This window comes from Paroedura picta, chromosome 2, assembly GCF_049243985.1.
Source record: "Paroedura picta isolate Pp20150507F chromosome 2, Ppicta_v3.0, whole genome shotgun sequence".
NCBI lineage: Eukaryota > Metazoa > Chordata > Lepidosauria > Squamata > Gekkonidae > Paroedura > Paroedura picta.
Window position 1 is genome coordinate 104,060,126 of NC_135370.1, and position 11,747 is coordinate 104,071,872.

The window sequence follows — 11,747 nt, forward strand, 5'->3', positions numbered from 1 at the left end:
CATGACACTTAATATCCAAAGCAATGGGATAAAGAGAGAGCATAAGAGATAGTAATCAACCCAGTGGGCATTGCTTGTATCACCTACGTTCATAACAGCTGCATGTACATTGGGTCTATCGCTGTGGTCAAGAGCACTCATTCTTGAGCATTTCCAGTTTTTCCTGGGGCTATTATACATGGCAGGAAACCATGCAAAAAAGGCATGTTCTTTTTTGATTCTGCATGTGGTGCTGGTTTCCTCACAGAAAACCCACCATAGTATTTTTGATTCTGCATGGTACTCTCCCCTCATAATGGTGACTGCGTCTTTTCTATTCAGTATTTAAAACTAGTAAAACACGTTTATTTGTTTATTTGTTTATTTGTTTATTTGTTTATTTGTTTATTTGTTTATTTGTTTATTTGTTTATTTGTTTATTTGTTTATTTGTTTATTTGTTTACCACCCTCCCCGAGGGCTCAGGGTGGTTTACAGAAAACAGGGAAGGCTACAATTAACACATGGTAATAGGTAACAGTAACAGCAGTAATATTATAACAATAATAACTTAACAAGATCATAACAATAACACCATAAAATAGAAATTGTGAGAGCCTCAGCTCAACTCTTACTAGACCCTGTGGGCAACAAATTAGTGTTGGTCATAGAGGGGGGGAGCTTGAGGGCCAACTGTCTGTTTTGACAGTGCTGAAGATGCCTGTTTTTGCATGCATGTCATGTGCCATGCCAGTGTCTCCCATTTTCACATGGAGGGTGGCTAGCCAAGCCTGATCACCCTGTTCAGTGTCATGTATTCTTTGTCCCTCAGTGTAACTTGGTTTTCTTTGAAGTCCTACAGTAACCAATGTCAGTCAGTCAGTCAGTCAGTCAGTCAGTCAGTCAGTCAGTCAGTCAGTCAGTCAGTAACCTTTTATTGGCATAAAATATGTATAAGACATATAAAAATAGGGTTTAAAATTTCAACAAAATAATAAAATAGGCCAAACAGATCTTAAAATGATTAAATAAACTGTAAAAGATAAAATACAAGGTAGGCAGCATATTATAAAAGCATCTTAGTTAAAACTCTGGCAACTAAAATGGTTACCTCTGGGTCTTTGTCAGAGAGCAGAAATTGCAAGGTCATAGATTTACTTACAGAAGGCTTGTTTCCCAGCAAAGCAACAGAGCTGTCATCCCGACAGTGCTCATATAAGGGGCAATCTAACGAAATGTGTGAGACATAACCAATGTTATGTAAAAGAAGAGTTGGTTCTTATATGCCGCTTTTCTCTACCAGAAGGAGTCTCAAAGTGGCTTACAATCGCCTTCCCTTTCCTCTCCCCACAACAGACACCCTGTGGGGTGGGTGAGGCTGAGAGAGCCCTGATATCACTGCTTGGTCAGAACAGCTTTATCAGTGCTGTGGTGAGCCCAAAGTCACCCAGCTAGCTTCATGTGGGGGAGCAGGGAATCAAACCCAGTTCTCCAGATTAGAAATCTGCACTCCTAACCACTGGCTCTTGTGTTAGAGATAACATTATGTTAATGTTACGTCTAATCCTGGGGCTGTAAAACATCCCAGCTCTCAGGGACAGCACAGCTGGAATGGAATCTGGGAACTCTTGTCAACTGCCTGTCTCCTAGTTTTGTACCTTGGCTCATCAAACAATCTTTGCTTGTGAGAAACTTTCCTGCATTCAGCTTGGAGGGCGGGGGTCCAAGTAGTTAAAAAACCCTTCCTTCGTATGTTGCCTTTGCTAACAGCCCTGTTCTGTGTGCTTCCTGAAGAAGATGCTTACTCTGTTTTTATCCACAATACTGACTTTGCTATGGACTGCTCAGTGTGGTCTCAGTTCTGTTGCTGTTGGGGATCATCCGCTGAGCTGATCTCCTAGGATCCTGTCAATGTATAAACATAAGCATGTTTTTGGTCTCCTCTCCTGTGCCACCATACACCAATGAGTGAAGGGACAGCCTCTAGTCCCTTGTCCACCAGGTTCCTCTTGTTTGGTGCAGACCCTCTCACCTATGCTATGACAACATTTTACCAGCAGAAATAAATTTATTCACTCCCTTAGAGGCATTTCAATCCACCCTCTATGAGAAACAGCATACCTCTGAGGGGGAAAGGTTGCAGTGTTTTCAAAAGGCTGTGTGCTCCCATGGAAATGTCTTGTTGAGGTCTCCATGTCCATGATCTACAATTCCCACAAGGCCCTGCCACCAGCATATGCCAGACTGGTGTTCAGTTGACATTGCAGCTGACCGTGGCCTGCCAATAAGCATCTAGCACAACAGAGGAAGTCCCCCCCACTTAATTATTTGCTGTCATAAGCCTTTCAAATCCATAATCATATGCAGAAAAATCCAATGCAGTATCAGAGCACATGCATAAATGCAAATGTTTTAAAAATGATGAGTTAAAAGGATCAGTGCACTGATGGGAAAAACCTGAATGTGCATAATAGCCCCTGATATGGCCTACAAGTGCATAATTTGTGTGGGCTCATGTGCTGTCCTTTTGAGTGATGCAGACATGACCATTCCTCCTCCCCCTCCAAGTGTGTTGGCCTAATACCCTGGCATATTGTGTGTACTGCTTTATTAGTGTCAAGACAATAGACAAGGATGGAAGAGGTAGGAATAACACTCCTAGCAGAAATCAATGCGTCTTGACATCAAATTGATGACTTTAAAGTAAGCCTAAACAATTTGGAAATATCCCAGATGAAGTTGAAATAGAACATTTCAAAATGTAATTAAAATAGGAGCCAGAGTTTTTTCACCAGGAGGTGAGTGCTGGCAGAGTTTAATATGCAAATAGGGTGAAGTACCTAGCTGCTTAAAAGAATAAAATAGTTTTATTAAGAAGAGAAACAACTTTGTCTAGAAAGAGATAAGAGAGATAGTCCTGCTCAATTGTCTAACTGTTGTTCTGTATTCATTTAGCCTGTTCTGGAAACAAGCAGGGGGAAGTATGCTCAAAACAGCAGGAAGTCTCCAATTGAGCCAATCAGGATGCTGAAGGGGATTGAAAAATATCAAGAAGTTCCTATTCTAATTATGCTAAATACACATCTCCTCCAATGTCCCCTCTAGGATATTCTTCATATGCTTTTGAATCAAGCACATTACAGATCTTGTATATTTCAACAGTAAAAACCTTATTGGTCTAAACCAGGCTTTCTCAACAGAGATTTCCTGAAACCTTGGAGTTTCTCAGTGGCTCTGGAAAGGTTTTGCTGATTGGGTGGGAGTTAATTAATTATATATGGTTATATTTACCCATCCCTCCTTGCCAAAATGGCATTGATGGGCCTGGAGGGGTGGAAAGGGGAGGGGCCTTGGTCATAAAAATCCATGCTGATCAAAGCTTATTGCACGTTGTAGTGCCTAGAGTCTGGAGAAGTAAATACTCATTTTAACTTAACTGCATGGGTGGTGGCGGTAGGGGGTGGTAGGGGGTGGTAGAATGGAAGATGCCTGCCCAGCCCTGGCCCTGGCCTAGTAGAGTAGTCTGTTGGACTGTATCCAGTGTTCGGGTGTGTGCGAGGATGATGAAGTATGATGTCATATCCAGTGGGAGTGTCTGGATGATGTCACTTCTTGTGATGTGACTTCTGGGGGCGTGCTGACATAATTTCTGGGGTTCTCAAAGCCTGAAGAATGTTACAGGGGTTTCTCAATGGTTGGTCTAAACACCACAAGGCTTGAAACAGATCTAGAAACCGGCCTACAGAACACTGCTCAGTGGTGGTAAAAAGGATCAGTGAGGTTTGGCTTCTAAAGTAGTTCAGGTAGAAGCTGTAAACCATCAGGCTTTGACTAACTTTGAAATGATATACACATGAGAAGTTGCAGAAATATCAGTGAGCCAGAAAATTACTGATAAAAGGAAGTGAATCAAGAATAGTATCCACGCTAGAAGTGAATGACTTGGAGAGGGACAAACCAGCCACAGCTTGCAGTCTGGGATGATGAACAACTGTACTGACATTTCTACCCTATGTGCAACCCATAAAGACTTTAGTATGATGATTTTTTCTATTTGAGTAGACCTGAGGATCACAATTTATGAAGGCCTTGAAAGCTTCTCCTTCCTAGTGAAGGGAATCTCCCAAAAGAAACCACTGGCATGCTGGACAGAAAGCAAGATTCCCAGTTGTATGGTCATGATGACTCTGCAAAGAAAGTTGCGAGATAGCTGTTAAAATAAATAAAAAGAACACTTGTAACAAATATACTAAAGAAAATGGATAACATTACTAAATAATATACATCATATATTAATAATAACTTTGTGCACATAACTGAAGTGGATGGAATGAAGGGAAGTTTGTCAGGTCAAGCTGGCCAACCATAGAGTTTCCTGTGATTCCAACAGCTACCCTATGTCACTTGTGGGGTTTTACCGGAAGTGACGCAGTACTGTGCATAATGCTGCTGTTTTTTTTTTAAATCTCTCCCTCAATGGGGACTTGGCAACCCTAAATGAGGCAGAATAGTGTGACCCGCACACTTGATCCCTGGAGATAGGCCATGCATTTTCATCTAACTCTTGGTCCCGTCCTTTAGACTGATGGAGACTTCTGATTTATTATTTCTCACAGATATTCCTCCAAGGTCTCCTTTCAGACTTCATTGCTGACAGTAAAAAGCCAATTGAGGACACATACACAGTAATTAAAGTAACAGAGTGGCCTTTTATCAAAGGCCCAGATGTCACTTTAGGCAAAACCATAGTAACATCCCTCTTCACAGCCAACAAACACTCAACACTGTGCAGTAATTGATTGTGAGGTAAAACAGGTTCCAACTTGTTTAACAAAAATGGTTTTAGAATCATAGAATCATAGAGTTGGAAGGGGCCATACAGGCCATCTAGTCCAACCTCCTGCTCAACGCAGGATCAGCCCTAAGCATCCTAAAGCATCCAAGAAAAGTGTGTATCCAACCTTTGCTTGAAGACTGCCAGTTTCTGCATCTCCCATTGCCAGAGACTGCTTTGTCCCCTACTCCTATGCTCTGTGTGATGCAAACAAGATTCAAACTCATATGGCTTTTCCTACTACTTGTTTTCTTTCATGTTTTTGAAGATAAAAAGTGACTTGGACTGTTGGAGCACTGACAATCAACCCAGAGCCCATTTTTATGCCCTTCTGCTAAATGGCATAATCAAAACCCATGTACGAAAATTATTTGGAAAAGGAACAATGGGCAGGAGGAACTCAAAATCTGAAGAGCAACTTTTAAGCACATCTCTAGGGGAAGAATGTTCCCAAGATGAAATCATTAACATCAAAATAATCCCAAAGTGTTGTTACTGTCAGAGAAGTGACTAGATAAAATTGTCAGCTTCCCACTCAATATATCTGCCCCCATGTGCCTTTGAGTCATATCTTCTCATTTGACTGACAGAAAAGAAGATTAACTATTTGAACACTACATGTTCAGTGGCTGATATGGAAGGACTGAGCTGTAGCCATTAACTTTTCACTCCCATATTTATTGGTAGAAACCATAAACCATCTTGCCTTTTCAGAGATACTGTCCATCTTTGTGACAATGCTGAACAAATCCAGTGGGTTGTGTTTCCAACCCAAAATTTGTTTAAAAGACTGGGGATGTCAAGGAAGTAATTTTGAAAAGGAGCAACAGTGAAGACATAGGCTGTCTCTGGATGGCACATTGAACTGATATTAACCCTGCATATGCATAGACACAGTTTACTGCTGCACTCTCACATGTGGCTTCTACCTTTCTCTTTTCATTCCCTTTCTGCAGAGATGAAAATGAAGAGATCTTGGTTTACAGTTAATAATAATGCACAAATATTGATGTGCAGCTAACCTGGAGTTAGTCCCTCACCACTAGCCCAGGTTTGTGATGAGAGTTTGATCCAATACAGGCTTAGGCCCAAACAACATGATAAATTTAATGATGAACCTGACAGGGTTTTACAGAATGCACAAATGTGTGTTCCCCAAGCGAGCTCTGTTCTAAAGTGCTACAGGGGCCTGATTTGGATTGGGACCTTGATGTGGGGGAAGGAGGGGGTTGAGTCTGCCTCATGTTTTCTTTGCAACCTGAAAGAGCTCCAGGGGGTGTCCTTTGTCTGCTTCCCATTGCACTATGATCCTGATCTGAATTCGGCCCCCATGGTGCTTTAGAATTGTTTTCCTATAGCTGCTAAAGGTAAAGGTAAAGGTATCCCCTGTGCAAGCACCGAGTCATGTCTGACCCTTGGGGTGACGCCCTCTAGTGTTTTCATGGCAGACTCAATACTTGCTAGTGCCTTCCCCAGTCATTACCGTTTACCCCCCGGCAAGCTGGGTACTCATTTTACCGACCTCGGAAGGATGGAAGGCTGAGTCAACCTTGAGCCGACTGCTAGGGTTGAACTCCCAGCCTCATGATCAGAGCTTCAGACAGCATGCCACTGCCTTACCACCCTGCGCCACAAGAGGCTCTAAATGTCTGCAAATCTCCATGGTGATTTATGCCCACCCATGGAGATTTATGGATCCAGAAGGATTCCTGAATGCTCTGTGGGACTAGATGAGCTGGTCAATGTCTGGCATTGCTGGCTGTCGGCTGCCATTGATGTAATCACACACAGATATCCTCTCATCTCCCTTCCAAAGCCAGCCCCCTGGTATACAGAGGAGCTGCACCATAGGAAGCAAGAGGTGAGATGACTAGAGAGAGTTTGAAGGAAGACTCATGAAGAAGCCTCAATAACATAGGATGCTTGTGAATGCCTATGAGATGGTGGTTAAATGAGAGTTTTATACCACCTCCATTGTATCTGCAAGCTCACATTTGGCAAAATTATTTTGGGTAATTTTATTATACTCAAATCACAGGGAATTGGATATAAGGTGTGAGGCAGCCCTTCAATGGATGATCTCTTTTTTCCAGAACCAGAACCAGAGGCTGATGGTGGGAGAGGATCAGTCGCAGGAATTCCAACTCCTCTGTGGGGTCCCAAAGGGCACAGTCCTCTCCCCCACATTATTCAACATCTTCTTGTGCCCTCGGGTCCAGCTGGTCTGGGATTTGGGGCTGGATTGTCATTAATAAGCCAATTACACCCAGTTCTACCTCCTGATGGATGGATGGCCCAACTCCTCCCCAGAAACATTTGCCAGGTGTTTGGAAGCAGCGATGATTTGGCTCAAGTGGAGCTGCCTGAAACCCAACCCTTCCAAGATGGAGGTCCTGTGGCTAGATAGGAAGGGTCCAGATGAGAAAGCATGCTTGCCACCCTGGATGTTGTGCAGCTTCAGTATGCAGTGTTTCACATTGCATGCTGATGAACAGAAACCCACTCTTGCAAATGCATTTTTATGCAGGGGTGGTTGAACTAGTACAGCCCAGTAGCTACCACCTTGCCCAAGGAGGTAATAATTTCTTCTATGTATGTGTGTGTTAAGTGCCATCTGTGAACTTCTGACTTATGACAACCCTTTGAATTAATGACCAGGAGTGTGTATTCAGATGGGTAAAAGTTTTTTCCAGAAGTTCTTACTCAAACCAAGAATCCCCAGTTCTTGGGACCTGAATCACAAAAAGTCATATCACTTCAGCTTTTGATTCCAGTTCCTGCATCTGCCCAACAAACAGCTGATCTATGGGGAGAAAATTCTCTGGGGATCAGCTGTTTGTAGGGATGTGGGGAGCTGTGGTTCAAAACTACCACGCCCACAGCCCAAGCCGATTCAATGGAGATACGCCTTTCTGCAGAGCAGCAGTCAGGAGGGAACAGTTCAAACTACACGCCCCACACAGCCCAAGACAATCTGGCAAACAGACTTCTATCTCTGGTTCAACTGCTTGGCAGGCTGTGGGGAGAGGACTAGTTGGAACTGCCCCCCAGAGCCCAACAAATAGCTGATGTGCAGAGAGAAGTCTCTCCACTGAATCAGCATAGGCTGTGAGGGGGCAGTTCAAACCACTCTACAGGCCAACAGTTGATTCTCAGGGAGGAGGCTCTCTGCCAGATCAGCTTGAGTTGTAGTGGGGTGGTTCAAATGGCAGATCAGCTATTTGTTGAGCAGCAGATTTCAGGAAAATTTGGCTTTCTGAATCAAGCTGAACCTGAATCTCAGTCCTGAAGCTGGGATTTGGGTGATTCAGGTAAAGTTGAATCAGGTTCTAGTTGATTTGACCTGAACCTAAAATAGCCCCCCATTTTTTTTGCACTATCATTAGCAAACTAGCTCAGGTCTTGCAAACTGAGGATCATGACTTCCTTGATTGAGTCAATACATCTCATGTCCGATCTTCCTCTCTTCTGGCTTTTAGCATTTTTTTTTTTTTTTTAGCATTTTTGTCTTTTCCGGCAACCCTTGATTTCCCATACTGTGATGAAAGTATGATAACCCCACTTTTGGTCATTTTAGCTTCTAGGGAGAGTTCAGGCTTTATTTGATCTAGAGCTCACTGATTTTTCTTTTTGGTAATCTGTGGTATCTGTAAAACTCTCCTCCAATGCCACATTTCAAATGAATCAACTTTCCTCCTATCAACTTTCTTCACTGTTCAACTTTCACATCAACACATAATACTGAAGAATGCTATGAGAATGCTATGAGATGAATGATCTTGATCTTGGTTGCCAGTGATACATCTTTACATTTAAAGATCTTTTCTGTATCCTTCATGTCTCCTCTTCCCAGACTCAATCTCCTTGGTTGCAAGTCTCCCTTTTGGTTGATGACAGAGCCAAGGAGTAAAAAATCTCTAACAATTTCAGTTTTTTCCCACTGTCAACCTAATGTAATTCCCCAGCAGTCATTTCTCTTGTCTTTTTGATGTTCAGCTATAATTTTGCTTTGGCACTTCCTGCCTTAACTATCGGCAGTATTTATTTTAAGTCTTTACTATTTTCTTCCAGTAATATGGTGACATCTGCATATCTCAAACAGTTAATGTTCCTTCCACCAGCTTTCACACCACTGTCATCTAAATCACAGTGGCATGGAAGGAAGTATACCCACTCAACCTCAACCCATTGAAGTGAAAAATATCACAGTCTATACATCAATATACATGTGGATTCCCGATCATGTGATAAATTTCACAACTATGGGTAGAGGCTGGGACTGAGGACAGTACGTGTGATTGCCTCACATTTAAATAAATAATAAATAACACAGTTTCATCAACATCAAGAAAACTTAGATCATGGCATCCTGCTCTCTCTATTCCTGGCAAATAGATGGAGAAGAAATGGAGGTAGTGACAGAATTTATTTCCCTGCGCTCCAAGATCACTGCAGATGGGGACTGCAGCAAAGAAATTAAAAGACGCTTGCTCCTGGGGAGGAAAGCTATGGCAAATCTAGACAGCATCCTAAAAAGCCGACATCAACCTGCCAACAAAAGTGCATTTAGTCAAGGCTACGGTCTTCCCAGTTGCAATGTATGGCTGCGAAAGTTGGACCATAAGGAAGGTCAAGCATCAAAGAATTGAAACTTTTGAACTCTGGTGCTGGAGAAGACTATTGCAAGTCCCATGGACTGCGAGGTGAACAATCCGGTCAGCCCTAGAGGAGATCAGCCCTGATTGCTCTTTAGAAGGCCAGATCCTGAAGATGAAACTCAAATACTTTGGCCACCTCATGAGAAGGAAGGTCTCCCTGGAGAAGAGCTTAATTCTTTGAGCAATTGAGGGCAAATGAAGAAGGGGATGACAGAGAATGAGGTGGCTGGATGGAGACACTGAAGCAGTAGGTGCAAACTTAAATGGACTCCGGGAAATGGTAGAGGACAGGAAGGCCTGGAGAATCATTGTCCATGAGGTCGCAGTGGGTTGGACACGACTTCGCAACTAACAAAAGCACAGTTTCAAATAGGTATGATAAGGAAGAACTAGGCTCCGTATAGTGAGACCATCTTCAGTAGCTGGGACAGCCATGCTTTGGAAATACAGCAGTACTGTGTAAATTAAGTAATTAAAGTAAAGAAAAATGACACAATGTCAAAAAGACAATGGTATATTGTCACAAAGAACTATGGTGGGGAAAGAGGTAACTAATACTATACAGCCTTCTACAGAAAGTGCTCCTAAAATAAACACTGAATCTTTGCTAGAGGCTTTCTGTCACCTGACTTTGTTGTATTATGAAATCTAAGCAGACTAGATTAGTCATTAGGCTTGAAATCTTCTAGTGCAAATGTTTATTATGCCCCCGTTTCCAAATTCTCTAGCTTTTCCAGGATTTACTTGGAATTAATTTGCCTATGCATAAATACTTGCTCATGGTTGCCTGGACACAACATGCCTGTAATTAACTTTTAAAACACAGCAGTCATTGGCTAGGTCTTATGCTTTAGATTTACAACATTTGATACAACTGGAAAATGTGGGTTGCATAAACACTTTAATAATATTAAGGAGACTACTAACAACTCATATTTCCATTTCCAAAGTTCTGTGGGAGGTATTTACTCAAACAGGATTAAAGCCATTGAATGGTTATTGGTTTCTTAGCTTGAGTGTGTTTGGGTCAGGATATAAATATTTCCTGACTCAAAAATAAGTGTATTCTGAGTACATCTACATAATAATTAATTAATTTTTAAAATTCAGTGCTGAGGCTAGATGTGAAAGGGCTGAATGGTCACTTGATGTCTTCTTTCTTACTGTGTTCTATGTCAATGCCACTTTCCCCCACAGTTGGAAAACAGTAGGTAAAATATCTAGGGCATTTCTGCACATCATTAAAAATAGCATTAGGCCAGCTGAGTGGTATAATGCTACATATAATCGTGCCTCCCAGTCCCTCCTCACCTTTTTTGCTGTCTCACTCTTCTCTGCCACCATTTCACGCTTCTCCCCCTCCATAAGGGCTGCTGGAAATGGCGGAAGAGAGCAACACGATTTATACGTGATTCTCTTCCGCCTGTCAATCAAGCCAGGCAGACAGTTCCCTTTCCCCATGCTTTAAAGGGCCCATGATGCACGCTATTTTTTTTTTAAAAAATCAATAGTTCTCTGTTGAAACACTTATGCATCTAATCATAGATGCATAGTGCTTCTTTGTTGCCACTCCTTATGGAATCAGGAGTCTTGCTTCTTTTAAAAATAAATCTAATTCCTGATTTTTTTTTGGGGGGGGGGGACCTAGACATGCTTTGTGCTACAACTTTGGGGAATTATTATTATTTTTTTTTACCTTTGCCGGCATGATTGAATGCCTATTTGTTGCTCCAGGCCGTTCACTTAAAAAAACAAACAAACTCCCTTCTCTGGGAAAAGGAAGAGGGAGGCAGGTTCAAGGGCAGGACACTGGAGGCAGAGATAATGTTTCTTCGCCTCCGTGCATTTTTTTGCTAGTGGCCTGCTGATTGCTGTCTGGTAGGTAGCGCTACATATGTTGGTGAATCCACTTTTGGGGATTCACCAACTAGCGCTTTAAAATGGAGGATGTAGCTGGATGTTTACTGCTCAGACTCTGCATGTTGGTGACATCATGTGGAGGGTCTGGAATATAATGACAATGAAAGGTCAATATTTCACTATTTTTAAAGGCTGTGGAAATTCCCAGTTTTTCCAAAATAACTTCTGTTTTTAAAAGTATGGTTCTATGATATTACATCTTAATAATTAAGCTACAGTAAATGTTTTCATGGTCACCCACAGAATATATCATTCCTTCTGCAAATGCTTGTCAATGGTGGCTATGAGCAGAAACTTGCTGTTGATGTCTTCATCAAGTTGCACTTCAGCCAGGCTGTCCCACAACTCTTGGTCTGC